This window comes from Aulostomus chinensis, chromosome 14 (genome assembly GCF_037954235.1).
Source record: "Aulostomus chinensis isolate RoL2024-O1b breed Wild chromosome 14, RoL_Achi_v1.0, whole genome shotgun sequence".
Lineage (NCBI taxonomy): Eukaryota > Metazoa > Chordata > Actinopteri > Syngnathiformes > Aulostomidae > Aulostomus > Aulostomus chinensis.
Genome location: NC_141333.1, coordinates 4,730,273 through 4,757,772, shown reverse-complemented (window position 1 = coordinate 4,757,772; position 27,500 = coordinate 4,730,273). Strand labels below are relative to the sequence as shown.

General features: G+C 42.8%; 1 protein-coding gene across 3 annotated transcripts in view; it reads left to right on the top strand.

The window, feature by feature from the left end:
* LOC147249499 (uncharacterized) overlaps positions 1–27,500 on the top strand; it is a 157,256-nt gene that overhangs the window by 30,574 nt on the left and 99,182 nt on the right. For 2 of the 3 annotated variants that reach the window (XR_015119385.1, XR_015119384.1), the window contains exon 5: positions 3,769–3,840. The exons of the other annotated variant lie outside the window; for it this stretch is intronic. The gene's annotated coding sequence lies outside the window, so the exon portion shown is untranslated. The remainder of the gene's footprint in view (positions 1–3,768; positions 3,841–27,500) is intronic. 3 annotated transcript variants of the gene reach the window in all.

Genomic DNA, 27,500 nt, shown 5'->3' with positions numbered 1-27,500 from the left:
AATTACACACGGATGGCCCCGCGCGCCATGTTGGCTTTCATACGGCTGATGTGAATTTGTGTGTGGTGCATAAATGTAGAGGTTGCAAGGGAATGTACGGGAAGGGAGAAAAAAAAAAAAAAAAGACAGGCAAACATGCATTTCCCTATTTTCATTTTCTTTCAGGTGTAAAAACATCTAATCTTATACTCACTTTCGTGCTTACTATAAACTGATTTATTTTTTGATATTTCTACATTTTAGGAAAGGAAATAAAATGCCCAAATGTACTGACAAATAAATGTGAAATATTTTCCGAATGCACCTGCATGCATACATCTGCACTTTATAAAAACTACAAAAGAATGGATTTTCTTTTATATGATGACAGCAGTCAGCTTTTATAAGCCTGGAATCTCGTTCTCTGATGTTGGTATCACATTGCAGGACCGTAACATTTAAAAGGTGAAAGCAGCTGGATTTTGTCTACTTCTTTTTCCAGATAGAGGTATCATATCAAAACGACAGCCGCTTCATTCAACGTCCTTTAATGTCATTTAAATCTCTAACTGTTGTGTGCAGACTGATAATCTTCCTCTTTGTGATCTGTGGACTAATGAGACCTCTCCTCTCTCCCTCTCCCTGCGCTGAAGTCTTCAATCCTAATTTCTTAATGCTGAAACACAAAGACTTGGCTGCAGCGTGGCCTCAGCGGAGATCCGTACTGACCATGATTTGATTGAATAAAGGAACAAAAAAAAAAAAAGAGGGGGGGGGGGAGTGGGAGGTGGGTAAAATCGAGACAGGGTTGAAATAGCGGTGGTGCCGAGCATTTTTAAGGCAGCATTAATGAAAGGGTATCATTTTAGCCAATTAAAGGGATGCAGGGAGGGAGAGAGGCTTGAATTTAGACTTGCACCTTTGCTCGACATACAGCTTCAGCACATCCCTGATTAGTACAGAGTATAAAATCTGGACTGATACCAGACGGGAGGAGAGGGACCTTTAGAAGCGAGTGATGAGAACAGTGTCAGCGTCTGCTATCCTGCAACCATCGCCGCTCAGCCGAAAGGTTAAAGCACGGCCTCGCCTGCTAGACACGACTACAGAAATTCATGTCCATGTAGGAGCACTCTCAATGTGCAGTTATTTTATTTTATATTTTGCTCAAAACTGTGTTACTATATAAGTTGACATTTTTCTGTTTTGTGTATAAATACCACTCACAACAGTTTTACACCAAATAAAATCACACAGTACTATAAATGTTTGGGCTTGGTATCGAGTGGAAAAATGCCAACAAGAGTTGAGAGGGACAAATTAAATTTGTGCGTAACTGGTGTCTATTTTCACTTTATGAAACACTTTTGTGTGTGAGAAAATACCAAGGAGCTGAAAACTAAACCCCCCAAAATTTGTAGCATTCATTTTAATTGAATTTTCATTGTATTATAATTGTTTTTAATCAGTGTCGTAAAAAGCATCATTCAGGAACTGGCGTGGAAGTGGAGGTATCTGAAGATTCCTGTACCAAAGTTGTATGAGATGGGCCAACACTCGGGCTGCTGTTGGCCTTGCTGACCACCAGCAGCATCCACAGATGGCCGGTGTGGATGTGTTGACGGGAGGTTAAAGGGCATTTTAAATGTCATTTTAGAAACATGCAGGATTTAATTCCCTCAGAGTTGGTGCGACAAAAGGGCTGAAAGGCTTTAATGCAAACAAGCATGAAAAAGTACCTTTGTTATATGCATGCTGGTATTTGCTCAGAATTCCACACTCGGTACATCCCTAAAATTCCCAGCCCTAATAAACACGGGTACACCACCAGCGCAACCTAGAAAATACTGCTCAGTATTACAAGATTACACTAAACCCACTCGTTTGATTCATGTGCTGCAGTCCTTCATACTGATTTATCTTAACATCTGTTTTGTACCCCCCAGGGTCAATCAGGTCTGCTCTCAGTGGTGTGAAGGACTGGCATATTCCCCTATGTTTGTCAACAAGTACAACACCTCCTTCAAACTAAGCGGTTTGGTTTAAACTTCCCCATAACAAGCAAAAACCTACAGAATAATATGTGAGTCTAAGCCCCCCGCGTCACGCCGTCCTCTCCTGCGTTCGTAAGACTGGTGGATTTCAATCGGTCTCGTATTTCAGTTTTTCTCTTGTAACCATTCTTGGCTCGAGCATGATACAATCAATCTGTTTGTTGTTCTTGGCTCTTCATTCATTATTGTCTTCATCATCAGGCCTTCGTACGCGTTCTCACTTTTGTCTGCCTAAGTTCCGTGTCTACGTTTTCTCTGTGTTTCCTCCTCAGTATTCAGACTGAGATTTCTGTCTTTCCCTCCTCTCCGCCTCTTATTCTTTTTATTCTCTCATGAGTAAATCTGGTGCTCTGCTGATTCTGCTGCAAAGACACACACAGTCTCTCAACATTTCACTCCATTTCCAAGCTCCAGCCTGTTTCTTCTTACTGGCCATTTGTATGTAGAAGTTACATTTATTTCTAACATCATCTCTTGAAAGTAAATGACCAGTCTATTGAGCTCACTCTTCCTACTGCACATACCAGTATATGTTTGTTTGTTTTTTTTAAACTAAAAGAGCCAAATGACCCTTTTAATTTGTAAGTTGCCTTCCTGTTTTGTTTTTTCTTTTCTTTTTTTCCGGTGAGTAACATTCGACCCCACAAATTCACCGGAAAGCAGCATGAAGGACAGTGGCGGGGTTTCTCTGGTTCCCACCTCTACTCTGACCATGTTCACCTGGGTTTTGTGTTGCTATCATCGCTGGAGCAGACAAAATACTCACATCTCCTGCAGCATTAATCGACCCTGGACAAAATCCAAATGTTATTTTTTTACACACATATATATATATATATATATATATATATATATATATATATATATATAATACTGTCAAGTATTGCTTGTGATTGTCTAAAACCACACCAGTAAGTTACCTTGTTGCCTGGATTGACATGCTCCTTCATTCCATTCATAATGAACATGGTGCCTGTGGCTTTTATGTGTGAGCACCAAATATGAGCATCGGTCAGCAGCAGCAGTGGTGTTTCAGGGAAACCTTTTAAAAAGCTCGAACTCAACACTACACAACACATTTAGGATGCTTTTTGAAACATTTTGTCTTTCATTGGAGCAACTGAGCAAGTGCATGATACTAAATCACTGATGGTAAATGTTGGTTTGGCTCTTTTTGTGGGATTGGAACATGATAGATACAGAATAAGAAATGCTTTTGTTTGAGTGTTTCTAGGGATGTCAGATTAGTCGTGACTACGTTACCGGACAGCTGACGTATAGAAGATGATTTCTGTTTTGGAATGAGGGATTATACCTGCATCACCTGCAAAGCAGGCCTGTAAACACTTTCAGAGATATACACACACTCTTCACAGCACCCTTCCAGACTCTGCTGGGGTGTGCGTGTGTGTGTGTGTGTGTGCGTGTGCGTGTGTGCATGCGTGTTGATACGCATTTCATGTATTACTCACAGATCAAATACAGGCTTCTCACCTACTGCCCTCCCAAGAGAGAGTGAGTGTGTGTGTTATTAACCCCCAAACCACTGCTGCTCATCTACTGGCATTAACCCCATTATCCTCTCCTCTCCTCACCCCCCCCCCCACACACACACACACACACTTTTTCTTCTCCTTTTTTCTCCCTCTCTTTTTTGACAGCAGTAATGAAGTCCCATTCCTCTATCATGCACTTATTCTTTCCTCGTTTTCCCTTTCCCTCCATCTCTCCACAGTAACCGGTGGCGGAGGTTAGACAAGCACCCTCTCCCTCCATCCCTCCATCCCTCCCTCATCAGATCCCAGAGGTACTCTCTGTTTAACGAGGCTGGATATCTGTTTCCTAAAATCAATTGCCTGTCTTAAATGAACATCCCCGACCATCTGCTTCAGGGGCTCTCTCTTACACACACTCACACACACACACACACACTGCTCTCTCTTTCCCTCAATGGTGTTCCAATCCCAATATTTGTCGAGTGTGTGATCCAGCAGGCTCCTCCAGGGCCCCAGGGGCCTGATGTTGGGTTTCTCCCAGGGCCCTTCTAACTGCCTGGCCGGGGGGCCTCGCACTTGGCCCGGCTCCCTCCCTCCTATCTTCTTTCTCTCTCTTTGCTTTCTGTTTGATTAATCTCTAAACCTGTGTGACACATGGATGAGGCGCTGAGACTGCCAGAGGATTGTGTGCGCGTGTGTGTATGTGTGAAAGTGAGTTTGGAAAAAAGTGAAATGCACAGCTAATCCCTTTAGCAACCTGTTAGCTGTTGCATTGTGTTTGGGTGGCAACAGTGGCACTAGTAGTCCTGACACTGGTAATCTCACATCTCTATAAACCACACTCACCTAGATTGACCTTTGACCTTTCAGTGATGCTCAAGCTTCAGAGGAATGTTTCTCTACATCCAGAAATGGATCCCCGAGACTTCCTGAGGCCACTTATTTGTGAGCTGAGATATTTGCTGTTGTTGAGGAGTTTGCAACTCTGATTGTGTCTGTCATTGTTTTCTAACAGTTTTTTTTTTTTTTTGACGTCTTTTAAAATACTGTTGCCAGACAACCTTCAGAGGTTGCACTCCACAAACCACTGGGAATGAACGAGTGCCCACTGGTACAAAGTGGAGACACACATGAAGTGATCATGAATGCCGCTGCCCTTGAAAGAGGGAAATCATCAACAGATTTGTGTAACAGAAAGAGGAGAAACCATGTGATGATTATTTGAACTGTGACAGACATTCAGACATAATTTTCACTTCTGACTCAGAAAGCTGGAATTGTAGCTCACTGAGACAAATTTAAACCGTTGGTTTTGCCCTTTTACGACCTTATATCAGTTAAACTCCAGATTCCTCCCCCTCCTCACTCAAAATGCTATTGTGTTCACCCCCCACCCCCCACCCCTTTGCTTCATTAATTACAAACAAAGTCAAAAGATGGTCCTGTCAATCAAACACTCAACTGTCACTTTCTCCGCTTTGTCTCTCACATCTCTGTCTGTCAGAGCTGAGCTGCTCTGCATTCATTGATCGTTTTGTGTGTGTGTGTGTGTGTGTGTGTGTATGTGTGTGTGCGTGTGTTTGAATTTGTGTGTATGTGCATTTTTAGTGGCTTCAGGGCAGGAAATTAGCACCAGCTACCAGCCAAAGGCTCTACAAATATATGCAGCTTGTAGATAACATATACTTTTGATTGATACTATTAACTTGCTGGTAAATATAGAGTAATTATATATCAGTGGCTGCTAGATTTGCATATTTTAAGTCTGATGTATCCAAAATTCTAATTTATTTCAGACAGGTAGCTATTACAAGAACAAGTGGGACCACTGAAACAGACAGGTTTCTCCTCGCATGGTTCTGAATCACTTTGTACGGCTTAACTCAAGAAAATCAGGATTTATGTGGAACTGAACAATGGATGATTGACAGTCTCTCTTCCATTCGCACGTGAACATCTGAATCTTTGATGCAGCTGAGTGGATGAACACAGCATCCTTTGACCTGTCGTCAAACTGCTGTCTGCTCAGTTTTAAACGGTCACCTCCTATCTGCTCTCAAAAACTCAGGGCTCCTGCTCTCAGGATGCGTGGGATCTCTCTGGGCCAGGGGCACAGGGGTTCACCAGAACCACAGTTCTGTTTGTGTCTTAGTTGGAGGTTCACAGTTTGCATTTCAATTTGGGAGGTCTTTTTTTTTTTTCACACTCCAAAAATGGCAACTATCAGCATGAAGGAAGCAGCGGTTCAGCAAGCCCAGGGTTTTGTTTATGATGGGGTTTTCTGTTCACTGTGATTCGCACATTACGGAGAAAAAAAAATAACCTCCCAGCATGAGCTGAAATGAATATATAACATAAATGTAGCCGCTGCTGCGTTTGTCTCTTATTTGTGGTCACCATGGCGCTAGTGCCTCGACTCTTTTTTTATACTTTCTCAATGAGGGCGGGGCTACATGCTCAGCATGCACACATAGTCTAATATATCTTCGGTTTCCCCGTGGAACCAAAACTTTGCGTTCCAACCCTCCGTTGTGTATCGAACAGTTCAGTATGACATTCAGTCTGGATGCTCAAGCTTCACTGCGCATTCGTTATTTAGAGACTCAAATCGAGCAAGGGTGTGAATGGTTGTCTGTCGCTACATGTCAGCCTTGTGATGGGCAGGTGACCTGTCCAGGTTGCAACCCGCGTCTCACTCGCTTGGCTGTAGAGGATAAGTGGTAAAAAATAATGGAGGGACAGATATTTGTGGATTGAATGATCCAGACTAGCGGCTTGAAGCACTGAGTCAGTGAAATGATGTCTGGCCACTTCTATCTGGCTAGATCAAACACACACACACACACACACACCCACACACTTCCTGTGATGGGGGGGCTAATAGGGTTAATTGTCATGTAAAACCATCACTGCGGTTAACTTCATGGCCAATCGCTCAAAATCTCTCTCTCTCTCAGACACACACACACACACACACACACACACACACTCTCTCTCTCACTCTCACCCATCGTCCCATGGGATCTTTTCTCGCCCAGATGGCTTTTTTCCCAGTGGCTGTGTGCTCTAGCATGGGTGTATATGTATATGTAAGTGTGTGAGTGTGTGTGTGTGTGTGAGAGAGAGAGAGAGAGAGAGAGAGAGGGAGGGAGTGAGATAGAGAGAAAGAGAAAGAGCTCCTGGCAGGCCACAAGGGGCTTTGTGGTGAACAAGGCGCATCTTCTCCGTCTAATTAATTTACTATTATATAGCACCTGTTTCAGGCTAGATAGAGCTGGGGGCACATCACATCAGACACAAGCCCCTGACATGGAGAGGTAATGGGGGAGGAAGGGCAGGGATGGACAGAGGAGGAGGGAAGAGAAAATAGAGGATGGAGCAGAGGGACACAAGAAGAGAAGGGGTGAGGAAAGGAAGACGGGAGGGTGAGAAGGCAGCAGAGGATGGCGGGGAGGGATGGAGGCAGACAGTCATAAATGGGTTTGAACTGATTATATAAAGCCGATCCTTTTGATCATGTTTAAGACCTTTAAATGGAAATATGTTTGAGGGAGGAGGGGCCGCGATGGGGGTTGGAGATCGGGTGGGGAGGGTGCAGCTTATTACATTTTCACACTGAAAAAAATAACATGCGGCACACATTATTTATTGAATTACAGCCTTGCAAGTTTTATGATTGCATTTTATTATAGTTTGTTCTGTGCACTTTTTGTCCTTGTACAGTTTTGCACAGTCGATGGAAAACCTGAATGTGTTCTCTGTTGCATGAGATCCAAATGAGTCTGAATCCACCTGCTCAGATTTAAAAGTTAACTTTCAAACATGATTCGACCCCTCGGTCAAGGTGGGTTTCATCTGCACTGACAGCAGATAGCTGATGCACGCCACCTCGTTTGTGCCAGAAACTCTTTTAAAGTGGACATAACATGACTCTTTCAATTATGAGTAGATGTATTATTGTACAGGTCCCTTCAGTTCATTCTTACGTGTATTTGTTTACTCTTTATATTTTCTCTTAATTACTCCTAACCTCAGTGATATCAAATATTAATGTAAAATAAAGCCTAAAACACAAGGGCAGGGTGAGTGATTGAGTTCCTGTATTTGGCATTTTATTGATAAAGCAATGTTTTTAATCAATTATCAGTGCTGCTGCTTTCCTCTAAACACAGATTTTATAGTTAAACTTCTCGTATCTCCTCAAGACCTTTTAGCGGCTTCAAGCTCTAAGATGAGATAAACCTTTATTTGTCCCTCAGTGGGGAAATTGGCACTGTTACAGCAGCAGAAACAGAGAAGTAGCAGCAGAAAACGTACAAGAGCAATAAATAGCAGAAACTATAAGAAAACTACAATACACTAGAATAAAATACAATCGACTACAATAAATACTAGCAGCATCAGTGCTGGCTATTGCACAGTACAGCACTATCATTACGAAAACATTACAATTCTCCATTCGATAAGATGGAGTCACTCGTCCTGATTTGGCGTCACTGACTCGCTGCAACTCGAGGAAACAGAAAGTCAAGCTGCACTGAAAGGGTCTTAGCTCAAAGCTAAGGGGACTTTACAGGGGGGAATCAGTTGTGACGAGGTTAAACGCCGTTACAGTGAGACTGTTTCTGAGCTGCATCAGTTCCTTGGAATTATTTCTCACAGTACATCAAAACCACATGATGTGTCAGTCAGTCAAGCGATCAGTTCGAGTAACACATCATTCTAGAGCTGAATGCACTTTAATTAAGCACAGTGCGACTTCTTTCCATCGGTGGGAATGAGTCAAATAAAGCATCAATGATACAAGTACAACTCTGCACCCAATATGTGATACACTGCCACCTCATCTCTCTCCCTCTTTCTCTTTCTGAGTTCATTAGTTTCCAGACCGGTGCTCCTCCTGGATTACCATAACCTGTCAGCCGTGAAACACCACAAAACAATTTTCTGCTTGTTAAAAAAAAAAGAGAGAGAGAGAGAGAAGGGGGGGGGGGGGCAGACGCCTAGCTTGCTCTGTTGCATCCCACAGCCAGAGAAAGAGAGAGAGAGAGGGCGGGGGGGGGGGGGGTTACGCTACCTGTGTGTTTTTCTAATGAACACCACACTGAACTAATAAAAATGTGTCAGGCAGTGTGAGAGGATCGGGGTAAAGGCGAGGAAGGAAAGGCACTAAAGTAGAATTAATGCAAACAAATAACTGAGAGGTGATAACTAGTTAAAGACCCCCCCCCCCCCCCCCCCCCCCAGAAACATAATAAACACCACACTGTGTCTGGCATGGATTTTGAAGAAAAAATGTCATTGCTACATTATAATTCTTAGAATGTCTCTCTCCTCATTATGTAAAGATTTTTCATTTCACAAGTTGAGCTGCCAGTCACACGATGTCTCCACTTTACTGTAAAGTCAATTGTCTCTATTATGCTGAGTGTTGGAAGTATGATCCTACATCATAATTCAGGCATACTGTAATTATTTTAGACAGATTTCTGGTTTAACTTGGACTAGTTTTTTGGGTTTAGTGGCAAACTAATGTGAAGTTACCGATTGGAGCCGATTGAATTCTCCTCAGGAACCTACGGTGGCCAATTTATCTGTTCGCTCTGAAAACATTTGTCCCTGATCGTGATGTCCGCCCACATCCACGTGTCGCTTGTCCCAATTTCGTTTAGTTTCTTTTCTTTTGTCCTTTCTGTTCCTTTACCTCAAGGATTCAGTGTTCCACCATTGGTCCAAATTCTCGCAATACAGCCTTTCCCACTGACAGGAACGGGTCCAGTGCCCATTTGTGAAACGTATTTTGAACCTTTCCAAGTCTTCTCACCAACGTCAGGTTGTCAGTGTGGATTGGAAAATAGATGGTTAATCGGGTTCCGTTTATTTTGCATGTCTACTCTGTGGTCAGGAACCACTCTATTCCGGTAAAAAAGGGCTTAAATGGTATTCCTAGCAACCCCTTTATCTTCATCCTCACTCATCTTCTACATGTTCCAAGTCTTACCAAATTCAGGCTGCCACTAAAATGCCACACCAGCTGGCACGGAGAGCAGAAAATGCAAAAGTGGTTGAGTTGTGCGTTTTGTGGAAACAACTCTGCAAAATGGTGGGCACCCTAGAGGCCCCGCCTCAAATTGAAGAAAAGATTCACTCTGTGGTCCTTTTTAGTGATGTTGCCTGATGCCTCCTGAAACCATGTGGTTTTTTTAAAATAAAATGTATGTAAAATTGACGAAACATGCAACATATCCAAGCAACAATATTTTATCGTGAATCAACCCAGCTGGGGGGGGGGGGGTCCTGGTTGGCCTACCACATACTGACTCCACAATTACTTCAATCTCAGATGTTAGATAATGTTATTTTTCCACTGTGCTCTAAACAGCCAGATTTTTTTTTATTTTTTTTTAGCCTTTGCTGTTGATTTCCTGACAACCGTTGGCATGGATAACGCTACTTTCTCCCATCAAGGAGGAGACTTGGCTCACTGTTTACCTTCCCGTCTGCTCTCGGTGTTTGTACTGATAAAACTGCTCTCCCTGCAAATTAAAAATCGGACCCCTTGGTGTTGACTGTTGGCACATTCGCTGGCTGAGACGGCTGGAAGTGTGTTCCAGTGAATATTGACCCATTAGTTTAGCTTGGGTGGGTCTATTCTTCTGACATATGCAAGGGACTTTCAGAACTGGAAACGATCACATGGACGGCCTCAGAGAGCACATATGTACCGGACTTGCACATTTAGACTCTTAGATAATCAAAAGTAAAAAGAGCATCTCTCAAAAGATTATTTATTTAATTGCCTTTGCCTATTGCCTAAAACGCCCTTGAACTTTCAATTTCTTGTCTTTCTCCCTGTATGTAAAAAAAAAAAAATCTTAATTTTTGTTTGGACTGGCGTACTTTTTGTTTGTGGGAGCATCACAAGGTCATTTTCCCTCCATCGAGTGCTATAATTCCATATAATATCATAATTTGCGCAGGAGTGAATTGAGTCTTCATCCTGGCCGATCCCTTTCCTTCTGATGGACAGGGAGGTAAATTTAAATGGTCTGATGTCAGTGACTCAGATAGACGGTGTTTCAGTCAGGTTAAATAGTTTCATGATGAACTTTTCACCCCATGTTTGAACTTTGAATGATAGGGCTGAGAGTTTGTAAACTGACATTTTGTAATAATGTTTGTGTAATTGATGTAATGTAAATTTTGGTCCCCCATAGCTTGCAGCAACATGTATAGTGAGACTTTTTCTGATCTCTGGATTCACCAAAAGGTCATGAAATCGAGATATTTAATGGCTAGGAATTGAGAAACAAAACTTCAGAGTAGATTTGCGGTAAGTATTCCAATCAAAGAAAATCTGAGCCCCCACAAATGATGATGCATTCATGTTCGCACCTAAAAGGTTGAGCTGGTGGTAGTTTTCAGATGTGGATCATGGTGATGAAGAGCTAGACTTCCTGCTTCTGGTAGCAAATATTTTTAGTATGGCCGCTCAGCCTCACTGACGCACAACTTATAAGCAGCTGTTTTCCATCCCAATATTTATTTTCTCACTTTCTCCTTCTCCTTCCTTTCATTTCCGTGTGTGTGTGTGTGTGTGTGTGTGTGTGTGTGTGTGTGCGCTCAGGTGATTACAGTCTGAAGGTTCCCCTACTTACCTTGGACTGAACAATAGAGAGCTGTGAATAGAAGCTGCTCACGTGGTTTACTATAATGGGTTGCAGGGCCAGACTCTGTGTGTGTGTGTGTGTGTGTGTGTGTGTGTGTGTGTGTGTGTGTGTGTGTGTGTGTGTGTGTGTGTGTGTGTGTGTGTGTGTGTGTGTGTGTGTGTGTGTGTGACGTATAGAGACAATGCATGTGCTGTTGGCTGTATAATTACAGGCGTAATCTTACTATGCAGATGGTTTCATTCACCAGTGTGGGGGAGTGGGGAAGAATGTAATGACATAAAGAGTATAGGTTGCAATATATTAAGAATAATATAGGCTTCCTCTGGCTCATGCTGCTGTAATGGCACTATGTGACACATGGCATGGGCTGAGAAAGGTGAAATTACAGTGTATCATGCAAGTGTGGAAATGATGAAGAATAATGGCTGTGTAAATCAGACGGCACATGTGACACTTGAGTATCACACATGCCGGCAGCTCCGTTTCCCCTGTATCACTGTCACTGAATCCCACACATGGTGTTTGTTTGTTTGTATCATGTTTTAAAACTTGAGGGACGCACTTGGCATAACAGAAGCGTTGTCAACATTAATGCTTGAAAATCCCAAGTCTTGTTGATTGAAGCTGGCCAAGAATGGAGAGAGCAATCAGAACGATAGGCCTGCTCTTAAATGTCTCCCAGACCAAATATGCACACCTCCATCTGCTGTGTACCACAGCCTCCATGCAGGTAGCCGTTCCTCCACAGACGGGATAATGGACAGTAGTTGGAAGGTTGCGCCAACACTGTGCTCGAGATGGCCGTTCACAGTGCCTGATTGTGGGGAGCCACTCACGCTCCATCAGAAAATTTGAAACTCCCCGCGACAGCTTTAAGTCCTTCCTTCCTGCTGCTCACTGGACTGCATGGAGACAGCCTTACTTCAGCCATGAAAGTCACTAGTATGTCACCAGCTGGTGCACGATGACATGATAGATTGATTGTGAGGGAATATTCAATGCTCTTGATGGCAAAAGGTATGATTTTTCATGGTCGAAAATATCTGAAACTGGAGTATTTGGTTGCGAATGCATTTGTGTACTGTATTCTCAACCAATTAAATGGCCGTTTTCACGTTTTAATATGTGAGATAAATGAAAGAATTGGTAACTTTAAATCAGTCTTTTTTTTTTAAAAGCCTACCTAAGCATCTCTTGCATAAACCTAAGGAGACCTTGACATATCATGAAACATCCTATTTTTCAAGATGGGAATGATTTTTGTTTTGGAAAGCTACATTCTCATGAAAGTCAGCGCAGAAATACAAGAACTCTAAATGCCCTTGTTGTCATGGGATGGTCATCAATGCATTTTCAGCATCGGACCTTCAGCGGGGAGTCGTCATCAGGTTTGATGCTGAAAACCCTCAGAGAAAAATAATGTGTGTTGCGTTAAGTCTGGAATCTCTCATGGAAGGAACCAGCGTACTGGAAGAGGTCCTGTGATGCAGCTTTGTATTTTGTTTTGGGTGGGATTCTGGCTGGTGGAGGCTCATCTTCGTTTGGTCCCATCTTCTCCCCAAAGATGGTGTTAATAAATTATCTCTCTGCTTTCAGATGATTGGTGGATACTCCAATGCTTAGTCAAATAACTGCCTTTATTTCCGAGTCGATATGTTAGCGTTTCAGTGACAACCACTCTCCCATGTGGGTTAATATCAGCGTCTATCCCACAGTGTTAGATAGAGATAAACACAACACTGCTAAAAGACTTTCTCCTTCAGATCTCTCTGGCTCCGTCCGTCTTCTTCACTGTATTTCTCTCCCCTCTCTTGCTCATTGTCTAGAAAAGATTACAGAGGGGGAGATACTTTGAGAGACAGAGATGGAGGAAGGGGGAGAGTTGGAATCCTCAAGCTCAGTATTTAGCAGCCAGTTAATGTACTGAGGGATAATACGACGTGTCCACAGGCAGCGTCTTTATGTCCGATGTGTTTTTACCAGCTTTTCAGCAGCTTGGCAGTGTTTACACACTCTAATAACAAGTGGCGTCTTTCAGGGACCCTTCGGTTCATTCACCATTCAACCGCCAGTCCAGCTTTGGCCTAATCCCCTCCCCCCCTCGGCACACCACTCCCATACAAAACACAAGATTTCAATTTTTTCACTGTAATTGCCTGGTTTTTAATTCCACGCACCCCATCAAGCCAAGATTGGAGCTCTAGCCAGATTTCAGGGAGGGGAGGTCATCTGGGACTCTTGGACAGTGAAGATTTTGGGGCGGGAGAAGCACAGATTTGGGCGGCTTGGAAGTGGAACTGGGCGAAAGGGAAGTAGTTTGAAAGTGGTCTGCGTGGCTACGATAAAAAGTAAGAAATTAAAACGTCTTAGTTTTTGAACGGCGGCTGCTGAACCTCACCGTTGTCCGTTGTGTCGTTTCGGCAGCTCTGAGCCACGCTGGTAATCTGCTCTGTGCTGTGAGAGAGGCCTGCCGGGGTACCGAGGGAGGGACGGACGGAGGGATGGAGGGATGGGAAAGTGGCACAAGAGGAGAAAACAGAGGAGTTTGTGGGTGATATTAAATGCATATTTTCATCTTTGATAATGTGTTGCTGTGTGGCCACTCAGAATAAACTCAAACACATAGGAAAAAAACCCACATTCTAGTTCCTACAGTCATGAGATGTGTGAGGAGTTAGGATAGGCAAGCACTACGCTGATCCAGTCATGTTTACCTCCGCCAGGTCATGTGATCACCAGCTTTTTGGTATGTTTCTTCAGCACGACTGGCAAACAATAATAATAATAATGATAATAATGTACAGATTTTAATGACCCCTGAAACTGCAGGGTTCAGGACACCGTGACCGACTGCGATTCTTCAAGTCGAGCTCAGACTTTTCCCTTCTAGAGAAGAAGGGAGGAGAAGCGTTGCTACTGTTGTGATGTAGATGCTGATGTAGATCTTAAAGCATCTTTCAGGTGAGAATGTAAAGTTTTTGCACTTTTACTCCGTGGTTGTTTTGTCTAGATGAAGCCTTCAACTCACCAATCCAAACTGTTGTGGCTGTGGACGCTAGGGAACACAGGAATAAGGGAGAACAGATGTAAAAAAATAAATGTGTTTCATTCATGAAAGGAAACTGCAGCATTTTATCAGGGTTCAAAACAAGTAAGGGACAACAATGTGTAAGAAGACAAAAAGTGTAAAATAATTAAGAATTATCTTTCTTTGGAAATCGTAGTGTTAGATTTAGAACTGCTGATACTCAGAATCTAAACATGCATGTGGAAGTGTAAAGTTATGGTTCTTATGTGTGTACCGGAAATCAATCAATCAAATAATGAGTGCTGACCAGTGACGGCTAAGGGCCGGCGAAGAGGCTGAGTTATTGTTTCTGTCTCCTCTCGTAGGGCCTCACGCTCCTGCCAGCGTTTCATGTTTGACCCCTCCAGACATCGATTGTTGAACAGTCAAATCCACGTCCACGCCAAATGTTCCCCCGGTCCTACTGTCCACATACATGTAGCCATGTTGTCCACCTTAAACAGCCTTTTTAAACATCACCAGCCTTTGCTGTATATTTCCCAACATCCACTTGTCGAACTGATTGTGGCTCATCCGAGCTGATTTATCACATATTTAACTGATCTACACATAGTTGCCGTCATGCAGATTCACACTGCACACACACACACACACACACACACACACACAGACACACACACACACACACACACACACACACACTCATACTCATACTCATACTCGTACTCTAACAGCACTATCATCTTCAAGTGGACAGGGAAAAGGCTCTGATTTTCTTTCTAATTTGGCTCCTGCTTGGCGCTGGGATTGTTTCCAAAGCTCACTTTCTCTCAGCCTCTCTCAGCATCTCTCCTCTTGTCTCAAGCACACCTGTTAGTGCCCCACAGATGTTCGCTCTCTGGGCTGCAAATGTGCTCAAACGACAACACCATCTCCATCATCAAACCCAGGATGAGCTAAAACAATCACGCAGCATTTAAGCTGAGCGCAGGCCAGCTGCACTGCCCATTACCTCCGTTCGTATAAACACACAGTCTTTTGTAGCTCTTCAACACACAACGGCAGCAACTCTACTGAATATACCCACAATGGAATGATTATTCTTCCTTTTCCCACCACCCATTAAGGTTTGTGCCATTCCTCATTTATCTCCCTCTGCTCGTCATTAAGCTGCTTTGAACGCACCTTAACGAACAACACAGAGGAAAATCGTGACAGTGCCGTGTTTGTCTCCAGTCTTTGATTTTTGATTTTTTTTTTTGCTAATGAGCAAAGCTTTGATTGTTGAGCTTTAACTACCAGATAACATCGTCCCCTGTTTGTGTTTTAACATCGTGCGAAGGAGTGAGACAGTCTTGTTTCACAGGAGCTCACGTAAAAGCAACGACCACTTAAACTAGAGTGGCCGCGTAGGAGAGGCTGGTGACGTCATCTTCTAATCTTTCTCAGTTGGAAGACTGTCACGTAGCATCAATCTGCTAGAATATTGATTTGAATCCTTTCTAAAACGGTCTGATGAAGGACAGCAAAGACGGTTTCTTTAAAAACAACAATTTCTGTTTGTTTTTTTGCTGTACAATCGGATCAGGACACAATCGCACCATACCTGTGGTGGCACCTCATGCTTCAAAAAGCTGCCTCAGCTACGTCACAGCGCTCATAATACAGCCTACTGCAGGTTTCAAATCAGAGGAAAAAGATATTTTTTGTGTCAAAATACCATTTTGAATCAGATATTGAGGTGCTGCAGAGACGGCCTCAAGAAAACATCTTTGTTTGGACCAGATCTCCCGTAAATAATCACACTATAAGCATTTTAATAGCTTTTTCAATGAAAATGAGAGAATAATGTTGTAAAAAAAATCCTCCTTATATCACAACTCATATCACATTTGTTATATCAGTCAAAATGATCACAAGCAGATGTTTAAAAATCATGCAGCCCTGCGTCTACAGAGGTACGTGTCTGCCCGAAGATGAGTTGAAAAGCCTCAACAGTTTTCACGCTAAATATCACACTTGCAGATTTATTCAACTTCAGTTTGAGGTTAGATTGGCTCATTGCTGCACAGTAGAAGTGTAAAGATGCACACTGCATGCATGGACTTCCATGTTCATACAAGTGCTTTACAGGAGTTAAACAGATAAATTCATGCAGAGGATATTTAAAAGGCAGTGGAAGATTCAGAACTCGCGTCAACTAAAACATTGTTTATAAAAATTGCTTCTTTTTTTTTAAACAGGGATTTAAAGGCAGATATGGAGCATGCCGGTCCTCAGGGAGGCGGCTCCAGAGAGTGGGAGCCATCACGAGAAAGCTGGGGCACTCGTGGTTCTCAGCTGTGGGATGGTGAGCAGGACCTCAGCTGAGGACCTTAGGTTGCAGTCTGGAGCGTGTGCTGTTAGGAGGTCAGAAATGGAACTGAGAGCCTTAGAAGTTATTAATATAATCTTGAAATGTAGTCCAAACTGAACTGGCAGCCAATGCAGAGATGCTTGAATTGGGAGGAAGGTTTTTTTTTGTTGGGTTTAAAAAAATTATATATAGTTTTGGTGAGGAGTCTGGCAGCTGCATTTTGCAAAAGTTGTAATTTGTATAAGCTCTTGTGATTTAAATATGTTTACAAAGAGTTGCGATGATCCAACCGAGAGGTAATAAAAGCATGAACCATTCTTTCAAGGTGACTCATCAAATACCCCGACCCGCATCCACAGATGCCATGAGGTCACTGTGGGTGGTGGCGAACAAATCACGTACAGCTTCAAGCATAAAAGGTCACATTCCCTCAATGCTCGTCGTCCAGTGACAGTGCGTCGCATCATCAGTGTTAACATTTTAAAGTACCGTTTACACGTTGTTTACCGCCGCTCTCCCCTGTTACTCGACTCCATCGGGACTTTTCTTGCCGTGTTAAAGCATCTAAGGGTAAAAATTCACACTGCTATATTGTGTGGTATCGTATTTGATATTGCATTGGGATGGGGCTGAGTTGAGTCATACGGGTTGTTTGAAACTCATTTAGATGCATCATATTGTTGAACATGGAACAAGATGTGTATCAAGTGCTCCTCTGTGGGTGGGATATACAGGCCCTCTCTACTGGAGTTGGGAGGTGTGTGTGTGTGTGTGTGTGTGTGTGTGTGTGTGTGTGTGTGTGAGAGAGAGAGAGAGAGAGAGTGTAAAAGAGGAAACTTCTCATTTCTGCTGGAGTGCTGTGGATATGCGATCTGCGTGACATGGCTTACTTCATCAAATCCCTGAACAGCCCCAAGCTGTGACTCTCTGATGACCCCAAGGCCTGTGAGGTTAATAAACTACCACAGCTCATTGTAATTGACATGCACGCACACACACACACTCACACACGGGATCACATTTGGTCACAGAAAAGGGCATACTGATTTTTTTCCCCCGGCTTTTCAGCTTCTCCAGTTTCTTTTTTGTTTTTTTGTCCTTGGACTCCTGCATCTCTCCCCCCCATCTCTGCAGCCACCCCTCCATTTCTTCCTGGAGGAGGTAGGAATCTGTGTATGTTGTGTATCATTCCTCACGCGACGCCGCGGTGAAACCATCAGCGTTATCTGCTAACTTTACCACCTGTGTTAAATTGGAGGCAGTGATGTGGAAGAGGCGTCTACCCTCTTTCCCCCCTATCTCTCCCTCTCTCCCCTTCCATATATTCCTTCTTTCTCTACCCTCCCCTCTTCGACTTTTTGTCTATTTTCTTTATTCTGTTTACTCATCCGTTGCCAGTCTCTTTCACCTCTGTATCATCCTCCTATTAATGAGAGTATGAGTGTGTGTGTGTGTGTGTGTGTGTGTGTGTGTGTGTGTGTGTGTGTGTGTGTGTGTGTGTGTGTGTGTGTGTGTGTGTGTGTGTGTGTGTGCGCGCGCAGTCATGGAGGTTCAGGGGCCCATAAACGAGAAGCTCTGCACTGAGGGTGGCTCGTCCCATCTAGGGGGGTCAAAAACACACACATGTATTGGTTGGTGTTGAAGATTTACCAGGTTACAAGGCAGTTATCACCTGCTCACAATATTGTGGGTTCATGTTTGGGACACGTAAGTTTTTTTCAGGAACCATTAACTTCAGCGAGAGATTCTCACCAGTCACCAGTGACCACCATGGGCTCCAGGCATTACGTTTCTGAGTTGTCCACTGGCTGGCTGTTCCCTTCTTGCCATGATTCTGGTAACTTAGTTTTGAAAGATGTTTCTCACTTGTGTTTACTTGACAAAATTTTGCTCTGCGCTTGAACGGTATTGTTGGATCAAACTTTATCGTCAAATAAGAATTGTTTAAGGGAAAACTTGGACCATTTTCAACCGGCTCAGTATTGCAATGTGGGTTTTTTTCATGTAAATGAACAGTGTATAATGTCCCTCCACGGCACTCGCAGCTTATTTACCGGGACAAGTCTGCTCGATGATGCCTTCTGCATCATTTGAATTTCAGGCAGTTTTGGAGAAAAAAAATGAACGGCACAACTTCTTTCACTTCTTCCTTTGGCCATGCAGCTCCCATGTCAAAAGCATCTGCATCTTTTTTTGTTGCATAAACATCCCAGTTTTAGGAAAAGACCGTCTTTACAGTGATGAAGTACTTCAACTATCATGGCGCTCACAGATGTCTGTGTGTGTGTGTGTGTGTGTTTTCATTGTCTATGTTCTCACCAGAGCCATGTACTTGGCTACAGTACTGTTCATAAACACACGTTTATCAACACAGTCAAGCATATACACACAATCACACACACTCCCGCTTGAGTAACGGTGAAGAGTGGATCAGTACCAGAGCAGAAAGATGTGATTTGTGTGTGTTGTGCCTGCTGTGATAGAGCATGTACCATGACTCCATAGAAATCTATCTCCCTCAGTAGATTTCACCCCTCGCTTCATTTCCTTAATGACTAAAACAGCACCCCTCCTCTCTCCTTCCTGCTGTCTGCCAGAGAACACACGCACGCACACACGCACGCACGCATGCTCGAACACACATGCTCCTGTCTCTCTCCTTCCATTTGTGCTCACATGTTTTGAATTTGAGTAACAACCTAAATGGAAATACTAACAATATTAAAGCCAAAATGCCCTAAAGAGAAAAATAGGAAGATGCAATAAAGAGTGATGGAAGCTGTCTTTTCTTTTTTTTTTTTTGCAGCAGGATGCAGGCAATGTCTTTGGCGTGTTGCTGCCACCCACTGCTGCATGAAAAGTCTGAAAATTCCAGACTCAATTTCACGCAAATCTGTCATTCCTCAATTGTCTTAAGAGGGACTCTTTTTCAATGTTTCAGTGTTTTCAGATTAAAAGCATGGCAGAACAAATAATTATTTATACCCCTTTGGTTGTGTTCAGGCAGAAGGCATTCAAGCTTTGGAAATTTTTGCAGAATTGTTAGCTCAACATTTGATGCTTTTAGTGTTTGAATCAGAAATGCACCAGAAAAAATTAAAAGAAAAACACACCGTTAACATCCACTTCCAAAAATTCTGCTTTGCAGGTATTTGATGTGGAAGAATATGCACTAAACTCAAGGATGCCAACAATCCATTCCAGTTCAGACACTGAATTCTAACAACTGCCAGTCGCATTTAGTGCAACAGTCGGTCCTAATTGTGTCAGATTCTGTGTATGACGTTACAAAGTCAAAGCAGAAGAGGCGTAATGACTGATATGAGTAATGAAAGCGAGCTCTTCTCATTTTTCTCATCTGCTGGCGTTCAAACACCCTATAAAGGAATATTCAGTGTAAAAACATCAGAAAGTTCCTCTTCTGTCTTCAAATGGCTTTCGCCAAGGGGCTGCTTGATCGAGTGTTTACCCATTACAGCTGTGTCTACATGTATGTGTCCGTGTGTAGTGTGTGTGTGTGTGTGTGTGTGTGGAGAGGGTTTTTTTTTTTTTTTGGCTAGGTGGTGGTATTTGAGTGCATATATAGAGATATATATATACCCACAGTCACCTCTCAGAGAGAGATAGGGGTGAAATCTATTGAAGTGGTTCTGTAAAATAGACTTTGTTCAGGTAGTCACTTTGTTTTCATGCTGATAAAATTCATTTAGGGAGGGATATCTCTCTTCCTTTTCTTCTTTGCTCCTCTTTCTCGTCTTGCTCTCCCTGGTTTAGCTCCTGGCTGCGGGATTAGCTGCCAGAGAAAATGCAGGGTAAAATTAGCCTCCGACTGTCCTCACAGGCCGCGACCATTGATTTTCTGCCACAGATGGAGAAAAAACGCTGGTGCTTAATGTTCTTAATACCAGCACAGAGAGGGTTTCTTTTATTGCATTGGTTTTTGTTTAGCTGTTCCTCTCATAGGCTCTTTTGGCCTTGGATGGAAATACATAGAATTTATGCTTTATTTTCTTAGAAATACACACATACTGCAAGACACATTAGGCAAAATCTCTTTTTGAAGCATTGTCTGATGTCCTATTAAAGGGGCAGCTAACTCTGTCAAAGCTGTATTGAAATCAGTCTTTTCTTTGTTTTTGTTTTTTTTTATTAGACATGAATGAGTGTCAAACCTCCTAATCCCATTGTAAACAAGTATCACATGACCAGAAAATGCTTGCAAAGCAGAAAGTTGGCGGTAGAAGAGCTCACCTGCTGCATGTTTGACTCTCATCAACATGGAAGGACTCCAATGACTGAGGCTTCTACTCGAGTCACTTTTCACTTTATTAATAGTATGTTATTTATGAATCAATAGCCAGAGGATAGAGGGTCATTTTAGCCATTCAAACTGTCAAACACTTAAAGAAAGGGGATTTTTTTATTCTGACGTTCCCAGCTTGTCTTGGTTACTGGTGTGACGGCCTCACCTCGGACCAGTGTATGCTAAGTGGGACTTTAGGGTCCGTAGCGAGGCAGAGCTGAGGTACCATCACCGGAACGGGGAACTCCAGCTGGTGAGTTACATAACAGACGTCAGTGTCAGTTCATTCATCTGATCTTCGCTGGCTCCCCTGCTTTTTTTGTTTTGTTTTGTTTTTTGTTCTTACTTTAGCTTCACACAAACATGCAGCTCATCTTAGTCCCATCTGTGCACTTCCACGTTCGCGGCTCGTCGCCAGACAATGAATTCCAGTTTGAAACTGAGCCTGTTGCAGGCTTGGCCACTGTGAATAATGCCTGGAAGGTTTGTTTTTCTGTTGGGGTCCAGCTTTCACAGAGAACTTGGGTGAGACTTTGAAGTGGGAGGTTTGGTGAAGGAGCTTGTGAAGGCTTTTCTCTCGTTACTGTTATTACGTAAATATTACGTGGTTAAATTCTGTCACTACCAGCATCAGAACTACAGTATATCTGCAACTTAATTTGATACTTCTCGACTGAATGTCTGGACATATTTACAATCAAAAGATTCCAACCAAATAATGTGTTTCTTTTGCCATTTGTACTTGTACAGTATTTTGGCTCTTTGCTTGAACGAGCTGATAACAGAACCAACCACTGATACTCAGCCCTATGAAATGGGATTTAGTTGTTTCCACTAGAAACTGGTTTCCTGTTATTGTCATGATCTCTGCACCCATGTTCCATATGTCTAAGCCATGGGAGGAAGTTGATGTGGATAATTGCTGTGAGACAAACCTACTGATTGTCCCCTGCCTAGTCTTCGGGCTTCTGTGGGAACCAGAGAAGCAGGTGTCTGCTGTTTGTAATCAATTTCTTGCCAGCAGCTTAATTATTCCATTGTGAGGCCGCTGAAGGCAAGCCAGGTGTAATACTGTAAAGGAGTTCCACGAGACCCAGTTGAAACTATCGACCAGTGATGGTGTCGTGATTCTGTCCCTCATTTTTCATCGTGGAGAAATCATCGTACGTCAGGATTCACGGGTGATTTCCCAAACCGGTGGAACGTCTCCACTGACCGCATAAAAATCCCACGGCATAGATGGAGGTGTCAGTTTAGTGGTTGAAAACAATCATCAGTTAAACATCACGCCCCCGTTTGTCCTTACTTCAGAGGCCTTACCCCTCAAGTTTAACCCATGGCGGGGAGTACAACATAGATGAGAACTTAGATGACTGTGCACCTGTCGTAGTCCTGTGTGTCATAAACGTGACATATGAGTTTTGTGTGTGTGTTGTTTTTTTTTTATTATTATTATATAACGACTGTTTAGTTGACTCTTCCAGGCGGAGCAGCTTGGGTCTTGAGCCCGGAGTCTACAGAGGCAGCGTAGTTCGGATGGTGCGATGAGAAGATGGGGAAGCGACTGTAGATTTGATACTGAATGTACAAAATATCGTGGGCTGATAAGAGAAGCCAATGCAGAACCCGCAAATTACTCAGTGAAGGGAAGGAAGATCCACTCAAGGTCACTTTACAACTTAAGACCTGATCTACAGGAGCGATACGTGTGAGCTCATTTATAGAATAGAAATCAGAATGAATTATTGTTGTAGAAAATGTAACATATTTAACCTTACCTACTCTGTATGGTAAGAAAATATGTATTCGAAAAAAAACATTTTTACACAATATTTTTTTCAATAAAACTGTAATTATGTGAATTGGTGTATTTTCCCATTAGTGTCACTCTCATGGATTTGTATATACACCACGTGTAAACAAGACCATTGTCCCAGAAAGCAGTGAAATTATGTCTATTGATTTGAGGTTTGGAGCACAAATTAAACTAATATGATTGTGCTGAATGGTCTATACAAGTATTTAGGATGTAAACAACCTGCAGTTGTATTCATGATGCTGAAAAGATTTTCTGGACCAGCATATGGCAGCTTTGAGATTGGAGACTAATGTACGAGCCGATGCCTGACGCTGTTTGGATGAACAAATACTTTATTGTTCTTGCCTTTTCTCTGTGTAAATTAAAAGTGCAACATTGAAGTAATTAGATAATGAGTGGCTGGCATATTAAATATATTGCTTTGTCAGTTGTGAATCAAACTTATACCGAGACAGATCCAGAGTGATACCTATTGATGTTTATAGGACGAGCAAAGTAGAGATGAATCGGGCCTTAATTTTATGCGTGTCAATTATTTGTCTCCCCGCTGCAGGAAAATAAAAGTCTGAAGCTTAAAATACTTGTTATTAACACATAAATGAGGCTTTTAGTACCTTCTGTTTTCAGTGCAGCACAAGCTGAGAGTTGTCAGAGTGGTTGAGGTTGGAATTTCCCCTTAGTCTCCGTTTTCCACTTTGGATAATCTTGGCTCTTTCTCTCTGTCTACAACCATTACTATTACCCACCCCTCCCTCTCCCTCCAGTCATGTCATCTTGTCCGCACCCCAACTATCTGTTCGGCTACATCGCCAAGATGCTGTAATTTCTTTGGCCTGGCTTGATGTTTATTGTGAGGCTGAAATTGAAAATGGCCTGTAATGGAGCGAGCCTCGCAGCCCCGGGACCAATTCACAATCTAAATGACTTGCTCCTTTTCAATGGCATCGACTGGAGAGCTCTTTGTGCAGCCTCGTACCTAATCAACCTCCGGTGTGACCCCCAGCTCTCAGGGGCTGCTGTCGGATTAATGATAAAATCATTGGTTCAAACAATTATTCGACCTGAAATGGCTGGCCATTTTATTCTGAAAATTAAAGAATGTGAAATTAATTTTTTTCTATGCTGTGTTGTAGCAGCGCCACTTATGGCTGAACTCTGCCCCCGAAACTCTTGATTTCATATGAAAGACTGCTTTTACTTTATCTAGTTTCTCTCTTTTACCTTTTTTTTTTCTTTGCTCGCTCTGCGTGTGTTATTGCAAATAGCTTGGTGTCAAAGTAGCAAGGCTCCAGCTCGCCCGTCTGTCTGTCCATCTTTATGTATATCTATCTATCTTTCTTTTGTATCTGTCTGATCTGCGTGTGTCTGTCTGTTACTGATTACACTCATCAAATGATAAGTCATTATCGATAACAAAAATTTGATGAAAATCGAGATTTTTTTTTTTTTTTTATATACATTGCTTTTGTGATTTGGACCTGGTCAGATACAGCTGCAGTGAGGTAGTTCTGGGCGTTTAGTTTTTTTCTTTTTTTTTCCAATAACACCTACGTTGTTTCCGCCTGTTCAATAACTGAAATTAAATTAAGGATTAATGACACTGAATCAGTAATGTCAGTCCAAATTACCAGTCTTTGCTAGCTGTTTTTTTTACACCTCTACCTCTTGGGGGCACTATCTCAGAGTCCTTGACGGAAACCTCTGCCACCCCTGACAGAAGATGAAGATGTAGGATGAAGAAGACGGCTGGTGGTCTGACTTGAGGAAGTACTCAGAACCAAAAGTGCATCACGGCACCTGCAGAGGACTTTGGTGTTTAAATTGATACCGCTTGCTGTTCCTTCCTAACACTTCAACACAAAACATCATACAAAATATGTGATACGTGAGCAAAAGTGAGTCCAGTCTTACAGCAGGCGTCTGCAATCCATCACAAAGATCCTCAGCTGCAGCCATGCTCGTCACATAGTGGGCAAAGAACTTCGCTGAACTGAAACCTCACTGAGTGTGTCTTTGCAACATCGGCACTCTGCATCCTCCGCTATTTTGGACTTAAATATGTTCTGGAACAAATGAGCAAATACTGAATTTTATGACTCGGTGGGGAGGTTAATTATGCCCCTCTTGACGTCACACTTTCTCCATCATCTTGTCTGGCGTTCCGTTTCCAGCTTCAAGAAGTAAACTGTTAAACTATTCTGTCAGAAATCACTTTTGTCCCATTCTGTGTTTTTTATTTTATTTTTTAATATATAGCCTGCTCACCCTGACTGGTGCAGTGCTCTCACCCTGAGCAGGCTGGGGAGTGCAGTATGATACATTTTCCTGTTGGTCCCTGTGTTTGCTTGACCTTCCATCCATGGTGTGTCCATGCTTATGTTCCAGTGCATGCTGGGAGAGTGATCCCGACCCAAAGCAGGTGTCAGAGATACATGGATTATAGCCGAGCTGTCCATGTATAGCTAAACTCCCCGCTGTGCACTTGTGTCTTTCAAACACCACTTGATTGCCGGCTGTGTATTTGTCATCGTCATCATCATTATCAGCCATCTCCTTCTCTTAAGTCTGAGACAGTGGGCATTCGTAAAAGGCTCTTATTGAGCTGGAGCTCGCTAGCTTGTTCAACCCCAGGCTGGTCCTGGTCTCCTCAGCAGCCTACAGTGTGGTAGGTAATTACCCAGGGATTGATTTCCCTAAAAGAGACCATTTCTTCACCTCCCGCAGAATGACTAAGAGGCTTATAATAAGCCCTGCTCACCTCCATAGCTTCCTAGCTAATGTCTCGGCAAGCCAGAGCCTCTATTGACTTGTTGATGGAGTTGCTGGAGCTGTGCTAAAGGCATCAGGCTGAGGGGAGGAGACTCTCTCTTTGCTATAGTGACTTGATTATTGAAGGGCTACCAAGTTATGTTTCCATCGCACCTGGATAATACATGCCGTATATTTGCCATGGAGATTTTTCAGAAACATCAATAGAAGGTTTTAAAACAATCCCAAACCTTTGCCCTGTGGCTGAGATGTAGCTTACGATGTTGATGACTTATGGAGGGCTCTCGGTCGGTGATGAGAAATTAGATACCCGCCGCTCATTTTCTTTCAAACAGGCGTTCGAGCTCAAAGTTAAAGTTGTTTGTAAAGTTTCAGGGTATCAGAAGTCAGCAGGTGAACAGACAGAGCAGAAAGTTTGGCTTCGTTTTGAGCCTTTAAACAAAACCGCCTTCATGGCTTTGCTAATTATCATTCTGAGGACGCAGCAATTTGTTACTTCCAATCTGCCAGTCAGCAACGGGGCATGAAGAGGGCCGAGAGCCAGAGAGAACAGAAGCTTCCATTCATCCAGTGGAAGCAGGAGCCACTGATGGGAGTGTGTTGGTTTGTGTGTGCGTCCACGGGAGATAAAGCAATCTTCTGCTACATCTTCACCAGTCATATCTGTCAGTTGTCAGTCACTGAGCTGCTTTTGCATCTGATGCTAAGGGCTACAGTTACTTTCATTATCAGTTTACTCCCTGAATTAAGTGATTGATTTATTGTTTGGCCTATGAATGTGGGGGGGGGGATTGTAAAATGAATGTCCAGGTGTTTGTCTGTCTGTCTGCAGGATTTCGCTGCTGAATTGATCTAAACTGGTGCAGGGGTGTCCAATTAGACAAGGAAGGACCCAGTGCCTGTCTGAGCTTTAGCGTTACTTCTCTCTGAAATCAATCAAACGATCGACTTACTCATTGCTTCAGCGCTACTTTTGTTCCTGATGTGTCAAAAAAATACAACATTGAAACAGTTAAAACCCATCTGTTAATGCTTGTTGATTCCTGGCCTGTTATTGTTTCAGAGTGACACACCTGGAACAGAAGAGAAACATGCAACTTGTTTGGCAGTGATTTGTTCTTCAAGGTTTGTTGGGAATTACAGGGAATCTGTATGGAGATGAGCATCATTAAACCTGGGTTTTTACTCAATAAAATTGGTATTGAATTCAAACACCAAGGGTTCTGTGTTTTTAAACCCCGACCATGATAATCCTCTAATTGATCACACTTAAAAAGAAGAAAATCTACCTGTGGACAAAGAGAAAACATCCTCCGAACCCTAAAGAACTAGATCCTGGAAGAACTCGCTTTAATTCAAGAAGTGAAAACAAGTTCTTTCTTTCTTTTTTCTGTCTTTGTCTGCCTTCCAAAGAGAAGTAAAACTTCAGTCGACCTGCACTCCTGCATCTCTTTCACACCTTCACCTGAACATCTTCCTTCCATGCCCACCAAATCAAACTCATTTAATTTCTCTGTTAAATAGCTAAATGTAAATATTCAGCTCTTCTATAAAAGCTTTGCTCCTTTCAAGTTTGTTACATATTAGCTTGTGTGTAAAAGTACTGATTCATTCATTTTCGGCCAGCATGCCCAATTCCACGAGCACAGTGCAAACAGCTGACGGTCAGTTTGTGATGAATACGACTGAGCACAAACAAACATGGCGACTCTGTAGAAACGAGACTTGTTACCTGGTTTGTACTATTTGATTGGAGAGGGCTCGCATTTTTGATAAGAAATTCGCTCACCGCTCCGCAACCTTTTGTGGGACCTTAACCAACAAAATCGGCAAGAAAGTACACAACTGTAATTAGTCATTGAAATCTCTCAGACATCCTGAGTTTACTCCTCCACCCCCGCCTCCCTGTTTTTTTCTTCGCTGTTTCTCACCCGTCCCACCTTCCCAACTGGGACAAATATTTCCCTAATGAGGGGGTCGGTTGGGAAAGCTGTGGGGAGTGGAGCGTGGATGTGACCTCTGCCAT